Here is a 27,871-nt window from a genome sequence, read left to right as displayed (position 1 = left end):
TAAACTATTATACAGTATCACAATCAGGATAATGATTTTAAAACAGACAAAATACTGAACCACCATAATGATTTTGCCTTTTTATAGACATGTCTATTTCTCTTCCTACATTCCTCCTAAATAATTTCTTACAACTACTGGTTTTGTATTTCCATAATTTGTCCTATCAAGAGGGTTATCTAAGTGGCATAATAGGTTCTCTTATCTTTTAGAAATTGGGTTTTTATTCAGCATTGGAGATTTTTTCCAGGTTATTGGAAGCATTACAAGCTCATTTCTTTGTTATTATTAAGCAGTACTCCAGATTATGACTATATCAGTTTATCTAATGATTCACTCATCCAGGTACATCTGAGTAACTTCCAAGGTTTGCTGTTACTGTAAAACTGCTACAAACTTTCACGAGTGGGTTTTTGTTTGAATGTATGTCTTCATTTCTCTGCAATAAATGCCCACAAGTGCAGGTGCTGTGCTATACAGTAAGTTCATATTTAGCTTAACAAACAAACAAACAAATCTTATTCATTTTTGGAGGGGGGAACTGTGCCATTTTACATTCCCTACAGCAAGACATGAATGATCCAGTTTTTTCAAATCCTCCACAATTAGAGCTGTCAGGATTTTTTTTTTTTTTTACTTTTGCCATACAGGTAGGTACACAATGCTAACTCATTGTTCTTCTGTGCATTTCCCAAATGGTTAATGATGTTAAATATTTTTTTCCTGTGTCAATTTGCCATCTGTATATCCTATTCAGTAAGATGTCTATTTTTTGCTCATTTCCCAATTGAATTGTCTTTTACTATTAAGTTTTGAGGATTCTGTATGTATTTTACCTACAAAAAGTATTCAACTATGTAATAAAAAAATAGAGACATGTATTGAAGAAGATACAAGACACCAGAAACATTGTACATAGGACAGTGATGCCTCAGTCCCCTTCAAAGTAGGCACCTTGGGACCTCACACTGTTCTCCCAGTTGCCATCAGATGCCCTGTCATATTTTTCTGAATTTCACCAATGGTCTGAAATCTCTTCTCTTTCGAAAGTGATTTTAATTTTAGAAAAATCCAGAAGTCACAGGGTGCCAAATTTGGGTTGTAGGTGGGCTGAGTCACCTGGGTGATTTGGTGCTTTGCCAAAAATTCTACACGCGATGTGATGCATGAGCAGGCGCACTGTCTTGATGAAGCTGCCAATCACCAGTTGCCCATAGCTGCAGCCTCCTGAATCATGTAAATAGTTTCCACAGAAGGAAGTTCAAGCTTAACAGAAAGTTCGATGCAGTTTTATTGCTCTATTAGCCCAGTTATTTGAATGTGATGTCCACACAGTATACATGCTCACTCAATAGCATCTGCCATGCCCACTCACTAGCACAGTGAAGTCTCTATTACTCATGCACATGTATTCCTGTCTGCTTTCCTGGACCTCCAGGTTACATCGATGTTGGCAAACTGTTCTCATTATATGAACAATGCCTGGGATTTTTCTGGACAGACCTCATAGGTGCTGGATATGTGGTTTGAAAATACTTTCTCCGACTCTGTAGCTTGTCTGTTCCCCTTCTTAGTAGCATCATTCAGAGACAAAAATTCTAAATTTTGAACCAGCTGAACTTAGCAATATTTCCTTTTATGGGTAATGATTTTGGTATCACCTGAAATCTTTAGCTGCCTCTAGATTTTTCTCCTACATTAGTTTTAATATTTTTATAACTTATATTTTGTGTTTAAGTTAATGATTCATTTTGAGTTAATATTTTATAGAAGACATGACACTGACCCAAGGCTAAAATTTGTTAATCGAGTAATGAATTGATTGAGAAAAATTTGGCTTTAGATATTTTGGTTTATATTGCTATATCTTTTAAATGGTTTGGCCACTTTATCAATAGGTAATTTCTTGTCTCTGGTAATTTTATTGTTCTGAAGTCTATTTTATCTGATCTAATATAACAACTTCTAATTTTCTTTAAAATATCATGATCTATCATTTTTCATGCTTTAATTTTCAAATTGCTTATATCACTATTTTGAAGTGAGTTTCTTGTAGATATTATATAGATGGGCCATGATTCTTGGTTTCCTCTGCCAATTTCTGTCTTTTAATTGTTGTATATACACCAAGGCATTTAACAATCTGTTAAGGCTGAGGTTTCCATTTTCTTTTTCTTTTCTTTTTTGTTCTTCTCATGTTTTTTTTTCCTGTTTTTATTTTCCTGCCTTCCTGTGGGTTACTCAAGCATATTTAGGATTTCATTTTCCTTGCTTACAGTGTTTTCTGTGGTTATTCTAGGTATGAATTATACATATAACTTACCTACCGGTATCATTTTACCAAGGTATAGAAATGTTATTTCACTTTAAACCTCATCTGTTTCCTCTCCCATTTTAGAATATGTGTCCTAAAATTTTCATTTTATTTGTATACTGAAATTATTTCACATATATATTTACACATGGAATTTATTATAGTCATAAATTCATATGCATAGGAAGTATACATGTATATTTTGTATATATAATAAAATTATACACTTGAAATTATAGATAAATTATATATAGCAAAATATCTAGAATATATTATATATTACAAATATATTTACATATATATATATATTTAGAACTGCATCACACAGCATTAAAATTTTACTTTAACTGTCAAACATAATCTAGAACCTCAATAGAAGGAACTCTTATTGGACTTACCACATATCACACATTTTGGCTAATCATGTTCATTCTTCTGTTTTGATACTCCAATATACCTCAAACAAAAACAACAATGATACTTATCTTTCTTTTTAGAGAACTTCTTCCTTAAGCCACTTTTTTAGGGTAGATCTGTGGATGACAAACTCTTCATCCACAGCTATAATGATTTTCTCTTCATTTCTGGAGAACAGTTTTGCTGAGTGAACAGTTCTTATTCCTCAGCACTTAAAAAAGCTTTGTTCACCCAAAAAAGATTCTGGGTGAACAGTTCTTATTCCTCAGCACTTAAAAAAGCTTTGTCCCTATTTCATCTGGCTTTCTTGATTTCTAATGAGAAATCTGCTGTCATTTAAAATTGTTTTTTCTTTATATATATGTCATTTTTCACCAGCTGCTTTCCAGTTTTTTTTTGTCTTTAGATTTCGAAAGTTTGACTAAAATGCGTCTTGATGTAACTTATTTGGTTTCCACGCTTGTGATTCTCTCAGTTTCTTCAATTTATAGGTTTATATCAATTCCCAGTTTGGGCAATTTTCAGCCATGATTTCTTCAAGTGCTTTTTAAACTTGCCCTTTTCCTCTTCCCTTTCATGGATTCCAATAACATGAATGTTAGGTCTTTTTATCATATTCTCATAGTGTCTTGAGGCTTTGTTACTTAATTTTCAACCTCTTCACACAATTGTACATATTACATAATTTCTTTTGTTCTATTCTCCCCACTGTTTTCTCTGTGTCCTTTCATTTCCTATTCATGTAATTTGAGGAGGTTTTTTAAATGTATCATTATTTTTTGGTGATTGCATTTTTCATTTGGAATTTTTTTATTTGTTCATCTTTTATATCCCTTATTTCTTTGCTAATAGTTTGTAACTTTTGCTGTTTCAAGTATGAACATAATTGCTCGTTGAAGCATTTTTATCATGACTGTCTTCATTCTCTACCATCTCTGTGCCCTCAGGTTTTGCCCTTATCGATGGTCCTTCTCCATGTCTTCATTTGCTTTCAGATCTCCCTGGGACTTGGTGTGACAACTGAGTTTTACTGAAAGCTGGGCATTTTCATGTTACGTCATGGGGCACTGGATCTCATTTGATGCTTCTGTTTTAGCTGGTTTATTCTGCCACCATTCCTTCAGACAAAAGGGGAAGTTTTGGGCCTCCTTCCTGCTAGCTGGAGGAAGAATTCCACATTCCCCACTAGGAATAAATATGGTGGTGGGCATTCTGGTTGCCCCCATGACATGTTCTCTAACACCGTGGTGGAGCTTGCCTTCTGGTTCAGTAGTGGAATTTCTGGCTGTGCACTAGCCTTCCTCTCACTCTAACTGGGAGGGGAAAAGGAGGGCTGCAGAGATCCCTCGCTATTGTGGGGGGTGGGGTGTATTGGGCCAGGTTGCCCTTCAGTTTGCATTCCCACTGGAAAAGCAGGACTTGTCAGCAGCTGTGAAGATAAATGCCCTGACCTTCACTTGGCCTTCTCGACAATACCATGATAGGGGCATGGGAGTGACTGGTTACAGCGTTGTGAGGGTGGAACCCAAGGGCCCCATTTGGCATTTGCTGACAAGGTTAGAAGTGGCACTGCCTATGTGTCTGTGGTGTGTGGCTGCAGTAGATCGTGCATTGCCTTGTCTGTGCCTTCTCTGCAAAAGTGGAGGGTTCAGTGCAGTCAGGTTCCTAACACCCTGAGTTAGGCAAAGGGCATCACATGCAGAATATCATGTTTCACGTAAAGGCATTTGTCTTTAACATGAGTATAATTAGAAGTGTTCAGAAATGTTTCCATTGCACTATCCTGGGTTATGTGGGGAATGGTGGAAAAATGGTGCCAGGTCCCCAGTAGGGGGCACAATGAGAGGCAACCGCACATTGATGTTCCTCTCTTTCTTCCTCCCTTCCCCTCTCTAAAACTAATGAATAAAAAAAAATCTTTAAGAAAACTATCACTTGGCTTGATATTATTACAACATCTGGTTCATGGTTCATAAACAGTATCAATAGAAAAATAAATATAATATACAACTTTGTGCTATGGCATATTTAGTGTGCCTCTAAATATGTATATAAATCTTTGTTTCTATAAAATTATACCATCATAAACAATGTCTCCTTCCTCAGAGAGCAGTAATACGTAATGACTTATAAAATGCTGGCTTCAATTCAGAAAGTTTGTTGTTTTAAGATCTTGCTTATCCACCTACAACAGGTTCGTAAATCTCTGTATACAGTGTTGTGGTTTTCACAAGGCTTTCCATCCCAGTAAGAACAGCTGGTGAAATTAAGGTTACTGTACAAAATTTCAATTAGAAGCCATTGGTGTAAAGCTATTTTCAGGATCATTTACTTGGTTCTGAAATAAACCCTTTTTAGTTGTTAGAAATATATCACTTCACTAACGTTCAAATCACAATGGAATCACCACGAAGTTCTGAAAAGTCAGTTTATATAGGTAGATAAAAGAGATATGCCATGTAGCACATTTCTAAAAATTAAACTGTCTCCTACAATTTGGGCACCAATAACTTTGGTGGTATTATTATCTGTTAAAGTATATATTTGCTTCTTAAAATACTTATTATTACATATTTATTCACTTTTATTTGCAGTTGGGGGGTTGATTTTGTTTCATTTTTCTTTGAAGAAATACTATACTTAGATTTACAGAGAACTGGAGAATTTTACAAAACTTATGATCAACTGGTCTACCCCCAGTATTTTACAAATAAAGTCACTGGATACATAATAATCAGAAAGCATACATATATGTGCGAAGTGGCAACACTACTAAGTGACAGACCCACCTTTTCAAATCCTTGATGTTTTTTTCAATATAGTGCATTATACTTTTTACTATTTTCTGATTGGTCTATGCGTGCTTGTAAATTCTGAGAAAAGGGACTGCCAGAAAAAAAGGACTGATTCTTCCTTCTGAAATTAACATGTATTAGACTTTTGAGGGTTCACTAGGTCATTTCTTCCCCCTCTTTTTCTCATGCGGGTTTGAAATTGAACGGTGAGTAGCAAGAACAGTTGGCAATGAAAATAGCACCTTATCATAATAAAAATATTTGAAAAATACGTCTTGGGTGTGTGGATATCTTCAAATTAATATTATACCCCTATCATTGGCTATAATGGTTTGCTGACTATAACCTGTAAAGTTAGTGCACAGAACTGAAAAACTCCTTGTAGAAGACAAATCACAAGAAGAACAGAGCATTAAGTCTCTGTTTATCTTACCAAACCCATCCATGGGGTATTTTGTTACTTCCCTGCTGGAGAAGGACACACTGATGCCAGGGACGACACTGTAATAGAAGCTCCTATCCATGCAAAAGTGGGGAGTAGAAAAGAAATATCCCAGAAAAACATGCCAGACAGTATGAAACCAGTATTATTACTCACAGAGGCTTCTTAATGTCCAACAAGTTTGTGCTAAGCATGACTGGGATTGTTGAATAATTTGGAAGTATAAGTTCTATATTTGTCTGATGCTTGTCTATTACCAAACATCAAATTTATTTTAGACATGATGGAAATTAGGTCATGGTTAAAAGTCTGGGATTATCAACTATCAGTTTATTAATTAATAAAATTAGCACTTTAAAAAATAAAAAAATTATAACTAAAAGCTGAAAATGCTATTTTAAATTTAAAACATTCCAAACAATTATATCATAAACTGATTTGGAACAAAATCAACAATCAGCTCTTTAACTCCAAAAAATCCCCTAGCTTCCTAAAAATAATAGAAAAAAATTGTTTTCAGAATTCAGGTTTTTTTGAACTTCTAGGTATGTTAGTTTTATAGGGTCATCACCAGGAGGATTCATAACTCTTCATAGTCCATAATTTTTTTCTTTCCCTTCATGAAATTTATGAATTTTATTGCTTCCCAAAGATGATTTTGGAGTTATACTCATGAATACTTTTCTTGGAACAATAGTATATTATGGACTGGATATTTGTTTCCCTCCCCCAATCCATATTAAAACCCCTTCCCCCTGGCTTGTGGCACTGGATTAAGACCTTCTGCTTCTAGACCTCTGAAAAATAAATTTTTCGTTTAAAGCCACCCCATAGGGTACTTTTATCATAGCCCGAAGTGAGACATAAGGACTAGAGGTTAGATAATGAGATATATAATTTATATAGGATTTTATAGTTTAATCCTATATACTATGAACATTTCTTTCATTTACCATAGTCAATGAATCACACAATTCTACTAACATCTAATGCATTTTCATCTTCTACTTCTCACGGCCACTGTCTTGGTGTATGGCCTCAGCCTCTGCTTAATCCAACATGGCCTGCAGAACTTTCTACCTATACTGTTTCCATTCCTCAATATACCATACTTTTGCCTGTAATATTCCTAAAAGTTTACCTTAAGTCATATTCACACTTAAATCTTCAAAAAGACTTTAATTTGAACACCAGCCATTAGCAACAATCAAATTGATTCAAATAATTCATGACAACTGAAGAATGTCCTTTTCTGGAGAGTGTATGTTAGAGATTTACCCTCCCACATTTCTTCACGTAAATGCCACATGTATTAAAATTGCTTGGGTTATATATTTAAGACAGTCATAATGAAGGTAACATGGAAATGTTAAATTAAGCACTTTCCACCATAACTTAAAGTGACTGAGGGTACCAGAAAAAATAAACACAACAATGTATACTAAATTATGGTCAATGAAGAGAACTCATATTTTCCTGAAGAGAGATGATGACTTAAATATGCACACTAAATTAGATCAGAAACTAAAATAAGAAAGTGGAAAAAAACTCCAGGACCCTTAATATACATTAAGCTGAATTAATAGAGATAAAAACAATAGAAAATAAAGGAAAACATTATCTTTTTTTGTTTAATGTCATAGTAAGCTCACAATTCAAAAACACATAGCAAGAAAAAGTAGGGAAGACATGTCATGTTTTGTTATAATCTCTCTAGTCAGAGACTTAGGTCCTGAACCAGAAAATTGATACTAGTCTTTCTGAAAACATCCAAAGGAGACAGGGTAAAGGAACAGGAGAGGCAGCTACTTTACCTGCCATTCCTATCCTAGAAAATGAAGTCTCCTGAAAAATACAAGTGCTAATGAGAAAAGAAAGACAAAAGTCGCTCAGCAGACCATATCTTAATTTTTTGCTCATGTTCTCCATCAGTTCAAATTGCTTGATCACAATGCAGTAAGAGTCTGAGATGTCATTAAGTTTTTTTTTTTTTATTTTGTGAGGAAGTACACTGGGTATATAGGTCTCTGGAAACTTAAGAGTTTAAATGGAAGTTTTAGGTATCAATCTGACATCTGGCTCAACTAGAACTGTTAAATACAAAACTCTTGTATGGGGTGTCAGAGTCAGGTGATCCATTCAGGTGAGTCATTATACAAACCTTAATGTTGGACCAATATTACACCTTGTAAGATGCTGCTTAAAGAGACAAATAAACATGAGACACATGCCTGTTGAATGCAATGCATTTCACAGGAAAATTCAATGGAGGAAAGACAGAAATAGGAATGTAAACAATCAAAAGAAAAGCACATATTTAAAAAGGTGCAGAAGGAAAATACACAGGTATGATGTGTCGGCCATAGAATGTGAATCCATTTGGTCAATGGGAAATAGCGGTATACAGACAAAAGAACACTGTTCCAATAACTAAATAAAATAATGAAAAGAGAGAATAAAGTTTACAATGAAATTAAAACAAAAAATAAATAGTAGGTATGGCAAGGATGCAAGGGGATTGAATTTGTGCTGCATGACACTGATTCAATGAGATAGACAACAGATTTAATTATTCTCAGGAAAAGGCAAAGGAATAAAAAATACTAGATGTGTTATATTAATAGAGATGACAGATAATAAAGAAACAATAGATCCCAAACTGAGTTTCCTGAAAAAGAGCAGAACAGGTGGATCAGAAGCAAGAATCACATTAAGGAGGAAGCTACTGAGGGAAGAAAGGCCAATGTGCATATAGACGGAAACCCACTGCCAAATTGATGGGGGAATTAAATTTTTCTAAATTGAGCCTGTAAGGTTTTAGGAAAAGGTATAAGAAACCCAGAATAATATGCCTACTAAGTAATACAAGTTTTTCTTAGAGATTTCCCTATTTTTAATTGGAATATACTTGCATCTCACAGCCCAAACTTCAGGTGAGAGTGTCTAAGAGCTCAGTAAGGGCAAAAAGAAGATGAATAAATCACTACAAGAGATTACAGACATATTAATCAATTCAGAATTCGTTAACTATGTCATTATATTAGGCTACACATCATTCACAGAAAACTTGTGAAAATGAAATATGTAGTTCTTGATGAACATCAATGGAATAAGAAATATGGCATCTTTAAAACAAAGTACTTCTAAAAGTAATTAAAGTCATTAAATTAAAATAAGAACATATTTTTGTTAAAGGAAGTTTATATTTGTGAGTAATATTATTTTCCTTCAGATTTTAGGTGACGTTAAGATCATTTATTAAAAACATTTTTATTTTACTATTCCAGGCAAGGCCTGCTCATAGGCATGCGACCTACTCAATCACATAAGATTCAATCCTCTGTTGCTGCCATTGTGCAGTTCTTAATAAATTGGAGCCCTGTACTTTCACTGTGCATTCACTGGGCCTTGTAAATTATGTGGTCAAGTCCCTGCCTGAGTAGCTCAGTTAGTTCGAACCTCATCTCAAAACACCAAGATTGTGGGTTTGATCAGTGGTCAGAGCACATACCAGAATCAACCAATAAATGCATAAATAAGTGCAAAAACAAATCTGGGCTCCTCTCTCTCCCCCTCCCTCTGATAATCTGTTAAAATTATAAATTAGGTGGTTAGTGCTAGTGCTAGTTTTAGGTATTCTCTAATTATGTTTATTTTACTTTCCCTCTTTTCCTCCCTCTCTCCCTTCTTTATCCCCTTCCCTTCTTCAATAATACAATTATCATAATTATTTAAGAAGATGGATATTTCAATCAATTGGAAAACTGTAGCAAACAATAAGATGCACACCCACACAGTCACACCTCTGCGAGTGTTAAATTAGCACACATTCTAATGAAAGCATCAAGGTAGAACAAAGGAAGTGGAAGGGTATCAAAAGGATTTTTATAAGAGATTCCAGTGTGAGAATTTCTTCAAGAGACATTGTGGAAATACTCCCTTTACCATATGACAAGAAGCTCTCTTCCCATGAAGCCCAGGGACAGTGTTAGGAGATAAGTGCATAGAGAGTTTGTGTCTGTGGCTCTTAAGAAACACAACTGTGGTGTCTTAACCTCATCGGAAAGGACAAAATGTGAGAGACTGGCCCGAGGAGCACTACAGGCCTAAGCAGAGAGGAAAGCATGCACTCAGGGTAAGGATGCAGGTTTTACTGTGTGCTCAGTGATTCTGTAAAAGAATCCTACCCTCAATATTTCTATCAGTGATGAAACTGCACAACAATCAAGGCACATAAACTTAGCAAGGCTGCAAAGGACACAGAGGGAAGGATGGGGCGCTCAGCAGCAGTCCCCAGAAGAGAAAGGTCTCTGAGGAATCCAGAAACTTGTTCCACTGTTCTTGCAACTTTTTCTAAGCCTGCAGTGCTCAGCAATACTATTTATTTTAATGTTCTATATTCTTAATTTCTATATTTATACACTTGTTGTTATTGTTGATTACTTTAGGAGGGAAGGAACTCTTTGACATCCCATCTCAGAGGGAACAAAATCATAAACTTGACTCTGCAGCACTGAATTCCTAGCAGCAAATGCTGAATCTGGGACAGCCCCACTTAATGTCTGTATGTGGGAAGAAAAAGATCAAATATCCAAATGGTTGGCTGTAAAAAAATAAGGAAATAAAAAGACTAGGGCATAACTGAATTTCAGATTTACTGCTTTAATGTCCTGAAATCTTACTATTTTTAAAAAGTCTCCTGTGTACAATCGAAGGGCAAGACTATGTATGTTTTCTAGACTGTGCACAGGAGTAGGCTTTTCAAGGCTGCCAAGTCCCTGTTCCCCTCCCCTCCACACTACTGGGTGGTGAAGATGCTGGTGACGATGCATGTAAAATTCAGTCATTTCATGTTTCCCCCCCACAGCCCCTGAAATTATATCTTGCTTTACACCCTTCAGTCTGCTTCTTAGAATCCCTGTTCTCACCTTTCTCTCCACCACCATACTCTCCTCACTGACTTCACTCCTTCTGCCACCATTGTTCAATGTTGTAAGTTTTCTGAAGGAGGCCATGTGTGTAACAGTGTCTGATGTGGAGTCACTTCACCGAATCCAGAAGGATCAGAGTAAAATACGAAGTTGCTAAATCCTGCGAATCCGAATCCAAGGAATCGCATGCATATGTGAACAGAGTTGAAGTAAAATTGTTTTGTTTTGTTTTTTCCTTTTTGAATCAGGCATTCTAAGTTAAAGATTTCACCAGGAAGCAGAGAATACCTATCAAATCTCTAATTCTCAGCCTTAATTCTTAAACATATTTCTATATTTTTAAATAACAGAATCCTATTTCATTATATTATCATCTTCAAAGTAACATACTTTTTCCCCCAAAATAATTAAACTTGTGAAGGAGATATTTAAGCATCTGAAAAGTTGCTTTTTGAAACTGGATATTGTGTTTCAATAGGAAATATTTTATCATAAATAAGCTAGTTAAAAAACTTTCTTACACTGTGTGATTCTCATTTATCGTTCACTTTGTGGCTGGAAACCCTGTTAAGGAAAAAAAAATATTCTGACACCTGTTAAAGATGGCAAGTCAGGCATTACTCAAGAAGACTTTGTCTGTGGGGGCTGTAGTGGGGGACAAGGACTTGACCTTGCTCCCTCAGGACAAAGTCCCATCACAGAAATCCCTGTAAAAGGCAGTGTAACCACCAGTATAAGCTTTGTTGAAGCTTCTCAATCAGTAATCCAGGAGCCTGTCAGGCTACAATTTGAAAAGAGCCACAGGATAGAAAATACTGGAACTCAGTGACCTGTGATTCTAAAGAAATAAGTCTCTGTTTCATTTGTCCTTGTAGGCAGGAGATATTCCAAAATGAATTTTGGCCTAAGCATCAAAACTTACCGTAATACTATCATTTCACTGTTCCTGCTCCTGTATCCAGTAGTATTTAAATGATCATTATGAGGATACTTATTATTGTCCCTTTTTCAGTAGAGTTTTATGCTATAATTACTACTAATACTATCTAATACCACTTTATAATCACTATTATTATTTATTAGTACTAATATTAATTACTATCTGTATATGTTAGAACAATTCTAACTCATTCTTAAAAATAATCGTATTTAATTATCAATAATGTGTCAGTGAATTATTATTATTCCAAATTTCAGATTAGGAAATGCATTGGTTAGAGGGGCCAAGCTATATTTTTTCAACACCAGAATGCTAGCTTGTGTTCAAGCCCAAACTTGAACCTATGTTGTGTGAATTAAGAGCATTTGATATTTATCAGTGTATTCTATTGTCTTATACATAAAAATGCAAATCTTAGAGTTCAAAAATTCTATATTACTACCACTTGTAAGAAACCCAATCTGGACATTTTGTTCTTATGTAAACCTCAACCAGGTATGTTGGATATCAAGGGAAAAACAGGGAATCTGACAGTGACCGAGTCCGTCTTGCCTGGCAAACTCATTCTAGTTGCTATAGTAAACATCATCTCCATTGTTAACCTTCACAACAAACATTGGAATTATGTACCATCTATTTTCTTGTGTAAGAAAACCAAGGCACAAAGAGGTTAATTGGCAATTATATTTTTAAAAGCCTGTGGTGTTCATCTAAAGAGGATGATAAATAACCACTTACTCAGTGGAAAGACACAATAAATAGGTGAGAAGATAAAAAGGGATTTGGTTGAAGAAAATGTTGAAAAGCTTATCAAAGTGATCTCCTGTAGAAAACTTTATAATTACAAACCCCAATTCCTCTTTTGTTTTACTACAGACGATTGCAGTTCAGTCAGGGTCTTTGATATTTCCTGCTTATATATTTTGTCATTTTAATGCATTTTATAAATAAATACATATTCTTGTATCTATATTGTGTTTATCAAGTTTTTTTCCAGATTCTTACATTTTATGACACCATTGGTGTGTGTTAGATGAGAGCAAGCTCCCCATATCTGACAGTGTTTGGTAAAATGACACAAGAATTTATATTACATTTAAAATATATTAGTATTTTATTAATTAATGTGATAGATTAGTAATTAAGTTACATCTGTAATAAAAAGCAGATATAGTATAAATGGTTATTTTTAAAACCGTTATAGTCATTCCTCGGTATTGGGGAGGGGGGTATGTAGCTACCAAATTCCATGGATGCTCCAGTTCCTCGTATAAAATAATGTACAACAATGCATATAGTTGGTTTTATATTTGCAGATTCCCAACTGAAGATGGAAAGTGCTATTTTTCCATGGATACAGAGGACTAATTGTATTTACTTTTTATACTGACCCATACTTTTCCTGGTCCAGGTCAACATTCTTATGCATATTTTGGCAATATTTCCTCTTATACATTCTTATTTTAAGTTCTAAAAATTTGTGATGTTAGAGACACACACATATTTGTACATGCATAAATAAGTATGAATTCACACATATGAATACATACATAAATATGTATTCATAAGTATAAATCTGTGTTTATGCCTTTGCCTTTCTAGACTTGAAAAATTATTGCTTTATCATAACAGAATGATAATATTTGTAACTAAAAATACTTATACTGACCATATCATATAAGTGTTTCTCCTCCATGAACAGTTCTATAGTGATTCTCCTGGATTCTTTTTTTTTCTTCATATGTTTAAATTTATAAGTGGCACCTTCTCTTGCAGTCCTTCCTTAATCTCTTGTTCCCTCAGTAGTATATTATTTTAATGGTTAAATATGAGTAAATGTGCATATTTAAAAATAAAAGCGGACAAATGATTACTATGACAGTTTTCAAAATTTGCAAAGAATGGCACTAAATTTTGGGTGGGTGGGGCAGGGGAGAGTAATGGGGACCACTGCAATTTAACAACAATGAAAAAAAGTTTATAATGCCAAAACAATGATGAGACAAGTGTGAGTTTCTTTAATTTTTCATTGTATTTTCCCATTACCACTTATACCCTTATATACCCTCCCCCTGCAACTACCCCACTATTGTCCATGCCCGTGAGTCCTTCTTTTTTGAAGATAGTTCAATCCCTCCACCCCCCCACCTCCTCCCCTTAGCTGCCATCCTGCTCTCTATGACTCTGTCCCTATTTTGCTTGTTAGATCAGTTTGTTCATTAGATTCTACATTCTTTTTCCTTACCCTTCCCCCTCCCTTCAACAACTATCTAGGACAGTATGCACATACTGTCTTCATAATTGAGTCATGAAATTAAACAGATAATTGGTACAACTTTTCTGCTGGATCTAAAAGCTCTTCCTTTTCCAGCTGTGTTAGGACTTGCTTTATCTGTTAATGAGAGAGTTCAGTCATTTAAATTAAATTATTTCTCTCCCACATAAAATGGCACAAGCAGGGTCCTCCACCATGCCGGTTTCAATTGATTCCCAGAGTCACATGAGGTCTGAGCAGACTGCTCCAATTTGAGATTCCCTAACCTACCTGTCAAACAGGAAGTAGGAGGAGAGAGTCACACACTTCCCTTTTAATGCAACCACTGCAAGTTGCTTTCACCACTCTCCTTTCCACCTCAATGGCCAGTGTCACACTAAGCTCCTAAAGCACCTTCAGAATGAGGTAGTTACTGTGCATTACCAAGTTCCCAACTAAACTTTGGGTCTTCTAATTCTCTAGATACACATAGGACAGATTTTGATTGGCTCACCCTATCTCTACCACAAAGTAAAACTGGTTGGTGGATACTAGTAAATAAAATAATTATAGGGCTTCAGTTAATGCTGATTTATAGATTGCATTGCCTTAATCCTAAGGCTCTGACAGCCAGTTATTTGTTTCATATTCTTAGCTGCAAGATCAATTTTTTAGATGTGTAATTGATTGTGCCACAATGCAAAAAAAGCAAACAAAAATGTGCTTAAAAATTATCAGCTATTTTAGTAAAATATAGTATTAGCTGATATTTTGGTTTAGTATTTTTGTGTTAATAATTAATCTTTTTAGGGCAGGGGATGTTATTAGATTATTACATTTTTGAAATGATAATTTATTTGAAAATTGTGTAAATATTTAGTTTTAAAGAGATTTCTCACCAACAACTTAATCTATTGAGAAGGTTGTACTGTGATTTCAACACCTTAAAAAGAATACACAAATCAATACAACTGTCATCCAGATGGACTAATACAAATTAATATAATGATTTATCACACTTTCCCACCACACTTCCTGGCTTATCTCTAGTTATTCTGGATTTTACCATGCATTGAGTCAAAATGACTAATGCAAACAGATAAAATAAATGACAGCTTAATTCACAAGCATGAGAAATTAGATTTGCAGTTCCCAGTGTAATCATTTAATATGTGGATTAAACTCCACATAAAAATTGGCTTCTTACTATATATTAATGGATTTAGAAGTATATTTTTATGTGTAAATTTTTACTACTCATTAGAAAGTTAATTTATTTTCATCATTTTCCAATAGAAGTAAAACAACATGAGAAAAATAATTTTAAAATAGGGAGAAACAACTTTTATTTTATTTTATATTATTTATGTATTTATTTAATTAATATATTTATTTTTATCCTCATTTGAGGACATTTTTTGAAGATTTTAGAGAGAGGAGAAAGGACAGAGAACAAGAGAGAGAAAAACATAGTCGTGAGGGAGAAACATCCATCAGTTGTCTCTCATATGTGCCCCAAGGAGATCAAACCTGCAACCCAGACATATACCCCAACCAGGAATCGAACCTGGGACCTTTGGGTGTATGGGACGATGGTCCAATCCACTGAGCCACACAAACCAGGGCAACACCTCATATTTTAAAATGTATTAAATATTTATGAGGCTAATCTCTTTAAAATATTAATTATATAAAATATGATATGTAAGTATTAGTAAAATAAAATTAAAATTCAATCCTCTATATGCTAAATTATACCTAGTTGTCTTTATTGAGGTGCTTTACTTCTGGTCTCTGATGTAATTTCTGTGGTAATCCTGCTTAAGAATGATTTTTACATTTCAAATATCTTCATTACAAATTTAAGGAACCTGTAGTTTAGTCCTGCTGGTACTCTGGACTCTACTTTGGGGATAAACATTAAGCCCTACTGTACTTATGGATTAGCAGTGAATAGCAGATATTGACAGCTAGTCAACATAATCTAGATGCTGCTTTTTTTCTTAATACTCAGTTTCATTTATAGTTGTGTTTCACCAGACTCCAAAGTCATGGCCAAACACTGTAGCTCATGTTGTATGAGATGCCCAGGCCACTGTGTTGAAGGAGATGTGCCTTCTACGAGTTCTCTCCTTTCTCTGAGCAGAAAAATCTGAGGACAAAGCCACAGTGATTGAGCCATGAAATGAAAAGAACCTCAGTACCTGAACCACTGCCCACAACTCCGGCCCCGTGGAGAAGATGATTCTCCTACCCCATCTCCTATCAGATGATAATATGATTTTCTATCAGTGGGGTAGAAATGCACTTCACCATGTTTAATGTTCTATACTGTTTAGGTCCACTTGTCAGCGCGGCCAATTCTACTCTGTCTATGCACTGCCAGATTTGTTCTCTTTAAGGTTAAGCTTTTAATTTAATTCTGTTTGTGAATACTCCAAATGCATTTGTTGTACTCTAAATGGACCCAAGTGTAATTTTCTGAGTTTAAAAATGCCATCATTGAAACAAAGTAGAAATAAAGATTTCTAGGGTAAGAAATACAAATGGTAAAAAGTATAGTATTAAGTAATAACTATTTATCTTCCAAATACTTGCATTAACAAATACACCTTGGGAATACTGCCAATTGAGTGCGGGAAAGGGGGTGTGGCTCCATTTCGAGGTCTGATCTGACTGCTGGCAGCTGTAAGCCTACCGGTACTTTTCCCTGTTGCACCAACATGGGAAAACCAGGTCCTGTCCACTTTGACACTGGAATGCAAACCACCCTTCCACGGCCAGTGGGAGGACTGTCCCCATGGTCCTGCTGCCTGATCACAGTAAAAGCCATAACTTGTTGCTCCTCTTTGCTCTTCCCAACCTGTTCGAGACTGTCCTGAGTTCTGCCTTGCTTTCTCCAGGAAATGTCATGATATGACTTATCCAAAGTTTCTCATGTTTGTGTACTTTCCTTGATCTCGAATCCAATGTACTGATGGAATAAGGTCCATTTCAAATCTGCGGGGTGACCGGAAAATAGTGTGTGTTTGCTTTACTCACAGAAGAAAGTACCCATGTCAAAATAGTCCTCAAAATGAACATGCCCTTTGGCCACCAGCTTACCTGGCATCCCCAAATCTCCTTACTCCAATTGTTATCGTTCTCTTAGTGACACAGAGTCACTGACCAACTTGTACAATGTGAGTAAAATATAACTTATTTTGAAAGGACTAAGTGCAGTACATATAATTTTTATTATAGAGTCCAGAGTACCAGCAGGACTAAAGTACAGGTTCCTTAAATTTGTAATGAAGATGTTTGGACCTATTTATTATCAATTTTCCAAGTATGTTAAAATGACTACACCAACATGTACTGGTACTCTTTTCACCAAACTTAGATGTACTTTATCTGTCATAGAAAAAAAGATGCTACTTAAGCCTGCTCACCACTATGTAAGTATTACGGCCCTGTGTCCGTCCGTATCTCTTCAGGGTTATATAAAGTAGAAATAATAGTTTTGAGTGTATCAATCTGTTTTTAAGACTTTTGACAAAGAAAATGTCTCCATATAAATAAAACTTAATGTGAGATTGATTGCTCTGTCAAAGGAAAAACAAAAACACAAAAGAATAGGTTTCCTACTACTATTAGTCTAGCTGAAGTGTTGTACTTCGGTTAAGAAAAATCATAATGTTTAATTATTTGGGTAATGGTATATTTTATTGTCTGAAATAGGAAAGGGAAATGTTAACCGTTATGTGAAGATTCCATGTATAAACTAAGTTTTTTTTAAATAAACTATGTAAACCTACATCTATTTTAAACTTAGTAACAGGATGCAGGACATTCAGCTATTCTGTGGTTAGGTCGAAACATAAAACCTGAAACTATGAAGCTTCTAGAAGGAAACAATAAGAAGTAAGATAACTATTAGTATGACATGTAATGCAAGATATGTTTAAATAACTTACTATTCTTCAGATGAATAAAGAGAGCTAAATGTATTTTCAGGGATGGATCTCAAAAACATATTGAGCCTGTACTACCTAAAATACTTGGCACATTGTAATACTCCTATTTCCTACTAAAATCTGGGAACTTTTAGAAAAAAATTGTGACATATCAACTTTATGAGCCAGCTCAATACATGAAATGGAGAACTCTATTGATAACTAATGAAAATGATAAATTGCAGATCTTAATGAGATGAATCTCTTACTGGCGCACAACAAAGAAAGATATTCAGTGTATCTCAGCCACTAGATCCTTAGTAAAATGAGGTAGTTAGAATGAGAACAGCACCAGAACACATTAGAAATTCACTGTAGAAAATGCTCAAGTAAAGTGTATATTAGCTGGCGGTGTTTATTTCATTATACAACTTATAATTTTGTCACACAAAATATTGCACATTAAAAAAATCTCTAGGTACTGTTAGAAAGAAGACCCAAAATGCTTATATGAGTTAGCCAATAATGTATAGTCTATGAATATAAAAAATTTAATTTCTTTCTAAGTATGTGAAATTTTACAGTTTCAGTAAATGATCTTTCTATTCATCCTTATAATAATCCCAATTATAGAACTTATTCCAAATTTCAATTATCTCATTAAACACTGGGAGTGATAAGTAATATTTCTCTTAAATTAAAAGTGTAGAAAGTGAGGTTCAAAAAGATTAAGATCTGCCCAAACCACGTATTAAGTAGATGAAGATGAGCTTAAGAAACAGGTTGAATGATTTTAATTAGGTTCAATTTGCATTTTAAATATATAGCACTGCTTCTATTTCTTTAAAACAGCAAATGTAAATGTGGACAAGATAGTTCATATAAGTGTTTAGAAACTGAATAATAGTCCTACTGATGAGATATTTGTTGAGAAGTTGTCATGTGGCAGGGTACATGCATTCAGTTCTTTCTAAAGCAAGGGTGCCAAACTCATTTTCACCGGGGGGAGGGGAGGTGGGCAGATCAGCCTTGCGGTTGTCTTCAAAGGGCAGAATGCAATCTTAGGACACATAAATGTAACTACTCCTTAACTAGGGGCAAGGATCTTGGCACTGTCACCAGATAAAACAAGGTGGAGGGCCAGATTTGTCCCACAGACCTTGGGTTTCCCACCTGTGTTCTAAAGTTTTATGATATATAGATACAACTATAGATATAGATATGCAATTTATCTAATAGCTATTGTCAGCAACACTTCCCTGATTTGCTGAGTGTTTCATTCACTGAGGCTAGAATCTTGACAGAACCTCAATATTGTATTTAGCATATGGTCTAATACCTAGTTCCCTAATTTTATATATTTGGAAAGTAAATAGGTGAGGGCTTATTTGGTCTCTGACTCAGGTCAGAAAGTTATATATTCAGAAAATCCTTGTCTTTCCAAGGAATTTAGAGTTCTGGGATTTTATTTACTTTAGCTCTTTCGGCCAGCATGAACTCTGAGCATGAGGATTCCAGGGCCATTGGTAGAGATCATCAGTGAAAGGCAATTAAGTAAGAGAAATCCAAATAGTAGTCTGGAGATCTTGCTAATGTTTTCTTGTGTAAGTACCTGCCCTATAGATAATTATCATAGTAGCTTTGCTTTACAATTTCATGGTACAGTGATTTCTCCTTCGTGTATAGGAGGGCATCCTTATAGCGTCCATTTTGCCTACACATTTACTTACGCAAAATTTGTGCTGTTTGAGGTTCAGGTTGCCCAAATAAGAAAAAGTAAAAAGTCCAAAAAGTTGGAGTGTTTTACTCCTACTGATGTGGTGAGTAGTGTCTTCATTATAGCTGAGTTGGAATTTTTACAGTTCTGATTCACAGGTTGGGTAACACACCTGTATAAAAGAGTCACAGAATGTGCCTCATCCAAAGTACACATTCACTGATAAGTAAACTTAAATGGGTATAAGGTAAACTTATTTGTTGTAAATTATAAAATGGGCATAGTCATTATTACAATCCTAATTAAAAAATTTGTAAATTATTTTACAAATTATTGTAAACATTTTTTGAAAATTATTTTTAAAGAGTTTATTTGTTTATTTTTTTAGAGAGGGGAAAGCAGGGAGAAAGAGAGGGAAAGAAACATCAATGTGTGGTTGCCTCTCACTTGTCTCCAACTGGGGACCTGGCCCACAACCCAGGCATGTGCCCTGACACTTTGGTTCACAGGCTGGCACTCAATCCACTGAGCCATACATGCCAGGGGAAAAATATTTACAATTTTGTAGAGCACATACAAGTAAAATATTCTAAAATCAGGAAGGTACTAAAAACAAAAACAAAATTTCATGTGCTTCCAAAGAAAAAGAATTGTCCCTATGCAAATGAACATAAATCCCAACAATGATACTGGAAGAAAGAAGCTAATAGAATAATAATTTTTTCCATGTTAAAGGTACCAGCACTTGAGCCTAAATTTTATATGTAGACAAATTCATTTAAAAACAAGTATATAATATAACAAAACAGATAATGCCTAATAAATATTGCACTACAAAAATACACATTGGAAACATTCTTAGGAAGAAAAAAGTCATCTAGTCAGATGATGCAAGAGATACGTGAAGGAAGAGAGATCAAATAACTTAATAATGTAAAAATAAAGGATGGGGGACATATCCATAACAACCGAGAATTGCAATTCTAAAGAAGACTAACCCAGCTGATGTGTGTATGGTTAAAATGCACCAGCGAAAAGGCAGAAGCTGTCAGATTCAATTAAATCACACGTGCACAGTGTCAACAGAATAAGTCCTGAAAGAAACACACCTAAGACAAAAAGGCAATAAAATGTTGGAAATCAAAGGTTTAGAAAGATATACCAGGCAAATACAGAACAGAAGAGGTGGGGTGAGATTGTTGTCTAACAATAATAAAACCAACAGAAACCAAACAAATCATTTGAGCCAGAAAACACCCAAGAAACAAAGTAGAATGTCATCTACATATACAAGAAATAACATAATGGGACGCTATGCGTATCATAAACACAGGTGTTCCTGGTTTTATAGCCTCAAAATAAGCAACTGACAAAAGTACTGGGGAAAATATCCACATCCACTGGACGTGCATCCACATATCTAAACCCACGTCCAGAGGATATGCTTATGTGCTGGAAAGATGTTTACAGCTTCAAGTACAATGGCTACAGTACCAGAAAGGTTGACAAAGACTAAACTTTAACATAAAGACAGTGAAGATTCACACAGCAAATACAAAAAAAAAAACAATAAAGAAGCCAATAATAAGGGCAGAACTACAAAATGGAAGACCTTTGGTCTCCAGGCGGGAGGAGACACAAGTGACCAGGAAGCAGTTATTAGCGTACAGTTAGGTCGTACACTTAACATGCTTCCCAGTGAGAACATTCTCCCTCTGGGAAGCAAGACAGCTAGAACTATATTGTCTAGGGTTTCAGAAAAATATCTTAGTCTGTTTGGGCTGTAATAACAAAAATACCATAAACTGGTGGCTTATGAACAACAGAAATATATTGATATTTCTCACAGTTCAGGAACCTGGGAATTCTAAGACCATGGAACCAGCGGAATTTATCTCTGACAAAAGCCTGCTTCCTCATTGATTCACTCTCATTTCACAAGACGGAAGAAGTGAGCTTTCTCATCTGCCAAAGCCCCCACCTCCTAACAGGGTGAAATTGCAACATACTATATAGGGGGAAAGGAACATCAACATTCAATCTATAGCAAATGGGAAGCACAACTCTCCAATGAGCCAACAGAAGGATGGTGACTAATCTTACTCATACTTTTACCCTATTGGTTCCTAGACCCAGGCTTAGGAGTTAATTTATTCAGTAGAAAAGACTCAAGTGAAGTTAAATTCTTACCCCTCCCAGGCATCTTCAGCCAAGGTCTGAAATCTGGTGAAGATAGATGAGATATTCAGTCTTGGAATACTGTATTGATAGAATGCAGTGGCTCACCATGCTGAACTATACCTAAAATAAGGCAAACTCTTCACAAGACAATCTCCTCCACCCCCCTTCCTGGCAGCCAGGTCAATGAAAAGGGTCAAATCTTAATGTCCTTCAGCTGGGGTGCGAATGGAAATTATAGGCTAGAAGAGATGCAAAATCTCTCCACCAGTGGCATCTGAGAAACTAAGGAAGGGGCTGTTCCTGAGGGTGATGAATCAAGAAATAAAGAGTATAAATTCTGGTGAGAGATTTTAACAGTAGGAGAGCCCTTTTTGTGATACAAAATTTAGCACGCTGGAAATAGCCTAGGGAGATAAAATATATTGCTGAGATAGTTATCAGAAGCTTGAGGGAAAAATGGTGGACCACACTAAATGGAGTAGAAATGCTAGACGTATCCAGTGCACAAAGGAAGAGGGGTCTAAAAGCAAATAAGTAAATACATAAATAAAATTTGTATGCGAGTGTGGCTATCTACCAAATGTTTGAAAACCCCAATAGGCTACAGCTTTCCATTGATGGGTCAAGGGTATGCCCCATTGATTAAAGTAATAAGGAATGCACTGAGGTGCATGCAATGATTTTACTAATAAATTAAGGGATGGTTGTTCTCTATAACTCAGTGTTAATGTTAGGGGATGCTACTGCAGACTGTGGGCTTCTGACTCTAAGTGGAAAAACAGAATCCTGAAATAAAGACTGAGCAGTGGGGCTTAACTCTCAGAAGCAAGGTGGGCAAAGTTCTTGTAATCAATGGCAAAATCTAAGTGGCAGTTAGAATCCCAAACCAAAACTATTTGTGGAGATATTTAATAAAAGATGGTCTTCTCCCAGAAACATAAATGAGTAGTCACTAATGGCATTGTTTGATTTATGCAATAAAAACCACACAGAACAATTAGGGTATTCATTTTAAAAGCCATAACTCCTCATTGGTTTCCAGACCTGAGCTGTTTTGCATGTTCAAATTTATTATTTAAAGATGGGAACTCCCTTATATTCGTCTTCTGGGTATAAGGTTAGGTAATCCTGTCAGGGACGCTTTCTGTCTTTTAAAATTGTGTCCTGAAATCGATGACTTGACCATGACATTCCGCCTTCCAACCAATCCACAATGCCCAAGACCAAGTTACATAATAATAATTACATTCCTCCATATTATCCATTCTTCAAGATGTTTCACCAGCCAGTACTTGACCTTCCTCTGGTGAAAATGTTAGCAGCTGCCCCGCTGCAGCGTGGCAGGAGCCCCTATACACACTCCAGTTACCTTCGGTGATTGAAGAGATCCAGCCAAGCAATACACCCCTAACATCCCACTGTAAATTTTGCTTTCTAAGATCACCCCAAATTTGGCACCAATGGTTGTAAAACCATTTTCCTGGTGACAAACTCTGTTATGGAGAACACCATGCAGGTACTTTGTTGAAAAGCACTCTTAGCAGACATACTTAAAAGGAAGTTAGGCATGCTGGGTGGGCTAGAGAGAGAAGATGTCAGAGTGCAATGCTCTAGGAAGCTGTGCAGCTTCTCTGCTTCTTCTTCAGAGTTGACCAAGATTGATGGAAAATGGACAGACCCTTGTGTCTGTCACTGACTTCCAGCTGTCTCTAGAAACCAAGAGAAGGGTTTGTCAGCTCATAGGGCATCGAAGAAAGCATTACGATAGCTGCTACAATAGTGACATTTGTGACTTTAATTTGCATGTACCTATTGATTTAAAATTTTAGCTCCTCATCAGAAAATTTAATTGTGTTTTAAGGTTCTTTCCATGCTGACTAGTTTATTTGCTCATTTTTCCATGAGCTATAATAGAAATATATAAAAGTATTAAACTATGATTTTGGGTTTATTATTCCTTAATTCTGTTAAAGTTCGCTCTAGGTAATTTCAAGTTATGTTTTGAGTGCACACATTTTCAGAATTATTAATATCCTTATTGAATTGATATTTTTAAAATGTATTAATATCATATAGCTACACTTACCCATGGCTAAGGATGTGCTATGTTCTTTGCTGTACAAATGATTCCAAATGTGTTGATATGTTTTTAAACAGAGATGAAATAACAAACACCTGGTCGAAATTGACGAAACCTGGGTATTGAATAAGTCATTCAAGGTGTTTTAAATTGTTGTTGACCATGAAGAGGGCTCTCATAAAAAAATTAAATAAAGAAATGCACTCTGCCTTTTCCACAAGAATGTGAAGAAATGGAATTACTTAAACCTTTTCAATTGTTTCAATTGTCAAATACATACTCAGAAGTAACTTAATTTTTTTATTCATTTTTAATATGAATAAGACAAATAGGTTTATGGTTTGACCACCTCAAATTGTTACAAATAAAAATAAAAATAAATTTAGCTTTTAACCAGATATATGTCTTTTAGTTTTTTTTAAATTAAGAACATCTAGATGCTTAATAATCCTAATTAAATGAAAAATAATATACTGGATATTTCAGAGGAACATAGCAAAGCAACAAAGCATGGTAAATCTTAAATACAAACATTTCTACATTTTACCCTATTTCACAGAAGAAGAAAAAGACAGAAACATTGAGTACAAAACATCCTTAAGTTAGATGTTAATTGGGTGGCAAACACAGGTACAGGATCCATGCCATCAAGTCCAACCCACTAAACAGTCAAGTAAAATTGTATTTTATTTTGATTTCTTCACTTATCAACACTGAACTTGTTTCTCCAGAGATATTGGTTATTGATATATTGTGTAACAATAAATGTTCGGTACATTTTTATACAATTAATCCATTGAACATCAAATTACTGAAACATACTATGTTGTGATCATTTAGAGTATATTGATTTGGAAATGCTTATTACTTACATTAAATAGTAGTTGAGAGTAATCTGAATCCATTTTTTGACCTTTTTTCACCTTGCAGAGCTGTACTACACATGCAGAAAGGAATGAAGCTGGACAGGCTTCATATTAATTTGAACAGGGAGCTATAATTTTGAAGTATAAATGTGAATTTTATATCTAGGTCAAACAATTCAAACACTAGGTAGAACACTGTGGGGGAGGGGGAATGGGCAATGTGCAATCTCCACAGTTAAATCTAAGTGATGTAAAAAACACCAAAACAAACAAACAAAAAGATGTACTACCTTTTGCTTTCTGCCAGTAATGAAGCTTAAATTGCAGCAAGTTAAAAAAATCAACAAAAGGGCCCTGGCTGGTGTAGCTCAGTGGACTGACTGTGGCCCTGTGAATCACACGATTGCGGTTCAATTCCCAGTCGGGGCACATACCTGGGTTGCAGACCAGTTCCCAGCAGGGGACTCATGAGAGGCAACCATACATTGATATTCCTCTCCAATTTATTTATCTAAAAATTAATAAATAAATAAAATAAATTTATCTAAAGATAAATAAATAAAATCTTTTAAAAAATCAACAAAAGGGAATAAAATATTGACTGAAGAATAATAGGAAATGACTCTACACCTTAATTTCAAAACTAAGTCAACAGTTTGATTCCAAGTCAGGGCACATGCCTGGGTTTCAGGCCAGGTTCCCAGTAGGGGGCGTGTGAGAGGCAACTGAACATTGATGTTTCTCTCCCTCTCTTTCTTCTTCTCTTCTTATCCCCCTTTCTAAAAATAAATAAATAAAATCTTAAAAAAAGAAAACTAGGCATCTTTATCTATGTTTTAGAAATTGGCACATACTGGTTAAAAGAAGGTCATTTTATATTTTGTGTGTAAGTAGCCAAAGAGGAAAAACATAGACTAGAAATGTTGTTTAGTGTTCACACTAGAATGGCAACTATGACTTTTATTAGCATTCATTCGAATTATCATCTTGATCGAAAAATTAGTACTATATCACTAACTTTGACTGTTTCATCTTTCTTCTGTTGGAAACATATTTAAAAAGATTTTCTCTACTCTCAATATCTTTTAGATTTCACACAAAAGTCAAATCTTAATGAGGAGAGAGAAACCTCTGACATTAATTAGGTTAGAATTCCAAAGGCTAGATATATAATATGTTTTATGGGAATTTACACCAAAATTAATTTAATTTATATATCTCCAACTCAAATATTTATATTGAATACAGTGGCTACACGTTAAATATTTACACTGCTTTGTTTAAAATAGTCAATAGAGAAATTTGTAGAATATTAGACAATTAGCTCTTATTGAAAACTGTATCAACAGTCTATAACATTTGAGAAACTTCTGAAACATACTGTGGCAAAGATCTGGGAGCACATTGCTTTGATCTTCTTTTAATAGAGAAGCTGCTACGTGGAGCAGAGTTTTGTGGTGCCAGTTCAGCTGCTATGCCTTTGCAACTCATTGCCACACTTAAGTCAAGGCCATGCAAACCCTGGGATGCTGCATGCCAATGACTGGGAATAGTAGTGCTCCAGGTGTGAGCCCTTCCGTCTAGCGTAGGACTCCTCCGACAGGCTATCTTTGCCTTGGACTTCGCCATCAGCCAGGCTAAACTTTCTCACAGCTACACTGCCATCTGAGCTTTCCATCACCTCTCCTTCTTTCTTCCCAATTTCTCTTCTATGAAGCCATGCCTGAATCACATTCAGAGTCTCTCCTTGCCTATGTCTAGTTTACACTTTACAGGAGTGCCCGATAGAAGTTTTACAATTCTTTTTTTTTAAGTCTTATTCAAGTACAGTTTTCTGTTTTATATCCCCAGCCCTGCCTGCCCCCAGTGCTCCCCACCTCCTTCCCATTTCCGCCCCCCACCTTAATTATTGTCCTTGTGTCCTTTATACTTATTCATGTGAGTCCCTCCCCTTTTCCCCTATGATTCTCTCCCCTCTCCCCTCTGGACCCTGTCAGCCTGTTCCGTATTTGAGTGTCATTGGTCATATTTTGCTTGCTTGTTTGTTTTGTTGTTTAGATTCCTGTTAAAGGTGATATCATATGGTATTTGTCTTTCACTGTCTGGCTTATTTCGCTCAGCATAATGCTCTCCAGTTCCGTCCATGATGTTGCAAAGGGTAGGAGCTCCTTCTTCCTTTCTGCAGCATAGAATTCCATTGTGTACATGTACCATAGTTTTTTGATCCAGTCATTTATCAATGGGCATCTAGGTTGCTTCCCAATGATACCCCAGACAAAGGTTTAATCTCCAAAATATATGAAGAACTCACTCGACTCCACTCAAAGAAGATGAGAAACCCAATGAAAAAATGGGCAAAGGACTTGAGCAGACATTTCTCCAAGGAGGACATACAGAGGATCCAGAGAAACATGAAAAGATGCTCAATATCACTAGCTATCAGAGAGATGCAAATTAAAGCCACAATCAGATACCACTTAACACCAGTCAGAATGGCTATCATAAACAAAGAAACAAACATCAAGTGCTGGAGAGGTTGTGGGGAAAAGGGGACCAGAGTTCATTGTTGGTGGGATTGCAGACTGGTACAACCACTATGGAAAGCAGTATGGAATTTTCTAAGAAAACTAAAAATGAACGTGCCTTTGACCCAGCAATTCCACTATTAGGAGTATATCCTGAAACACCAATACAAAAGAACCTATGCACCCTGATGTTCATAGCAGCACAATTTACGAGGTTTTACAATTGTGAGTCAGCTTTGGTCCTTTTTTTATTTTAATTTTAATTTTTTGAATATATTTTATTGATTATGCCATTACAGTTGTCCCATACCCCCCTTCACTCCCCTCCACCCTACACACTTGTTCCCCACGATCCCCCCTTTCATTCATGTCCATGTGTCACAAGTTCTTTAGATTCTGTATTTCCCATAGTATTCCTGCCCTCCCCCCTGTCTATTTTCTGCCTACCATCTATGCTACTTATTCTCTGTACCT

At 35.5% G+C, this 27,871-nt stretch overlaps 1 non-coding gene across 1 annotated transcript; it reads left to right on the top strand.

The window, feature by feature from the left end:
* Positions 1 to 7,417: 7,417 nt before the first annotated feature.
* LOC118994890 (small nucleolar RNA SNORD115) lies at positions 7,418 to 7,495 on the top strand. The gene has a single exon (XR_005068155.1). It is a non-coding gene; the product is annotated as a small nucleolar RNA SNORD115 (small nucleolar RNA).
* The last annotated feature ends 20,376 nt before the right edge of the window (positions 7,496 to 27,871 follow it).

This window comes from Sturnira hondurensis, unplaced genomic scaffold (assembly GCF_014824575.4).
Source record: "Sturnira hondurensis isolate 20B ecotype Veracruz unplaced genomic scaffold, ASM1482457v3 Scaffold0009719, whole genome shotgun sequence".
Taxonomy (NCBI): Eukaryota; Metazoa; Chordata; class Mammalia; order Chiroptera; family Phyllostomidae; genus Sturnira; species Sturnira hondurensis.
Note: the sequence above shows the minus strand (reverse complement) of the source record. Positions and strands in the feature narration are given on the sequence as shown.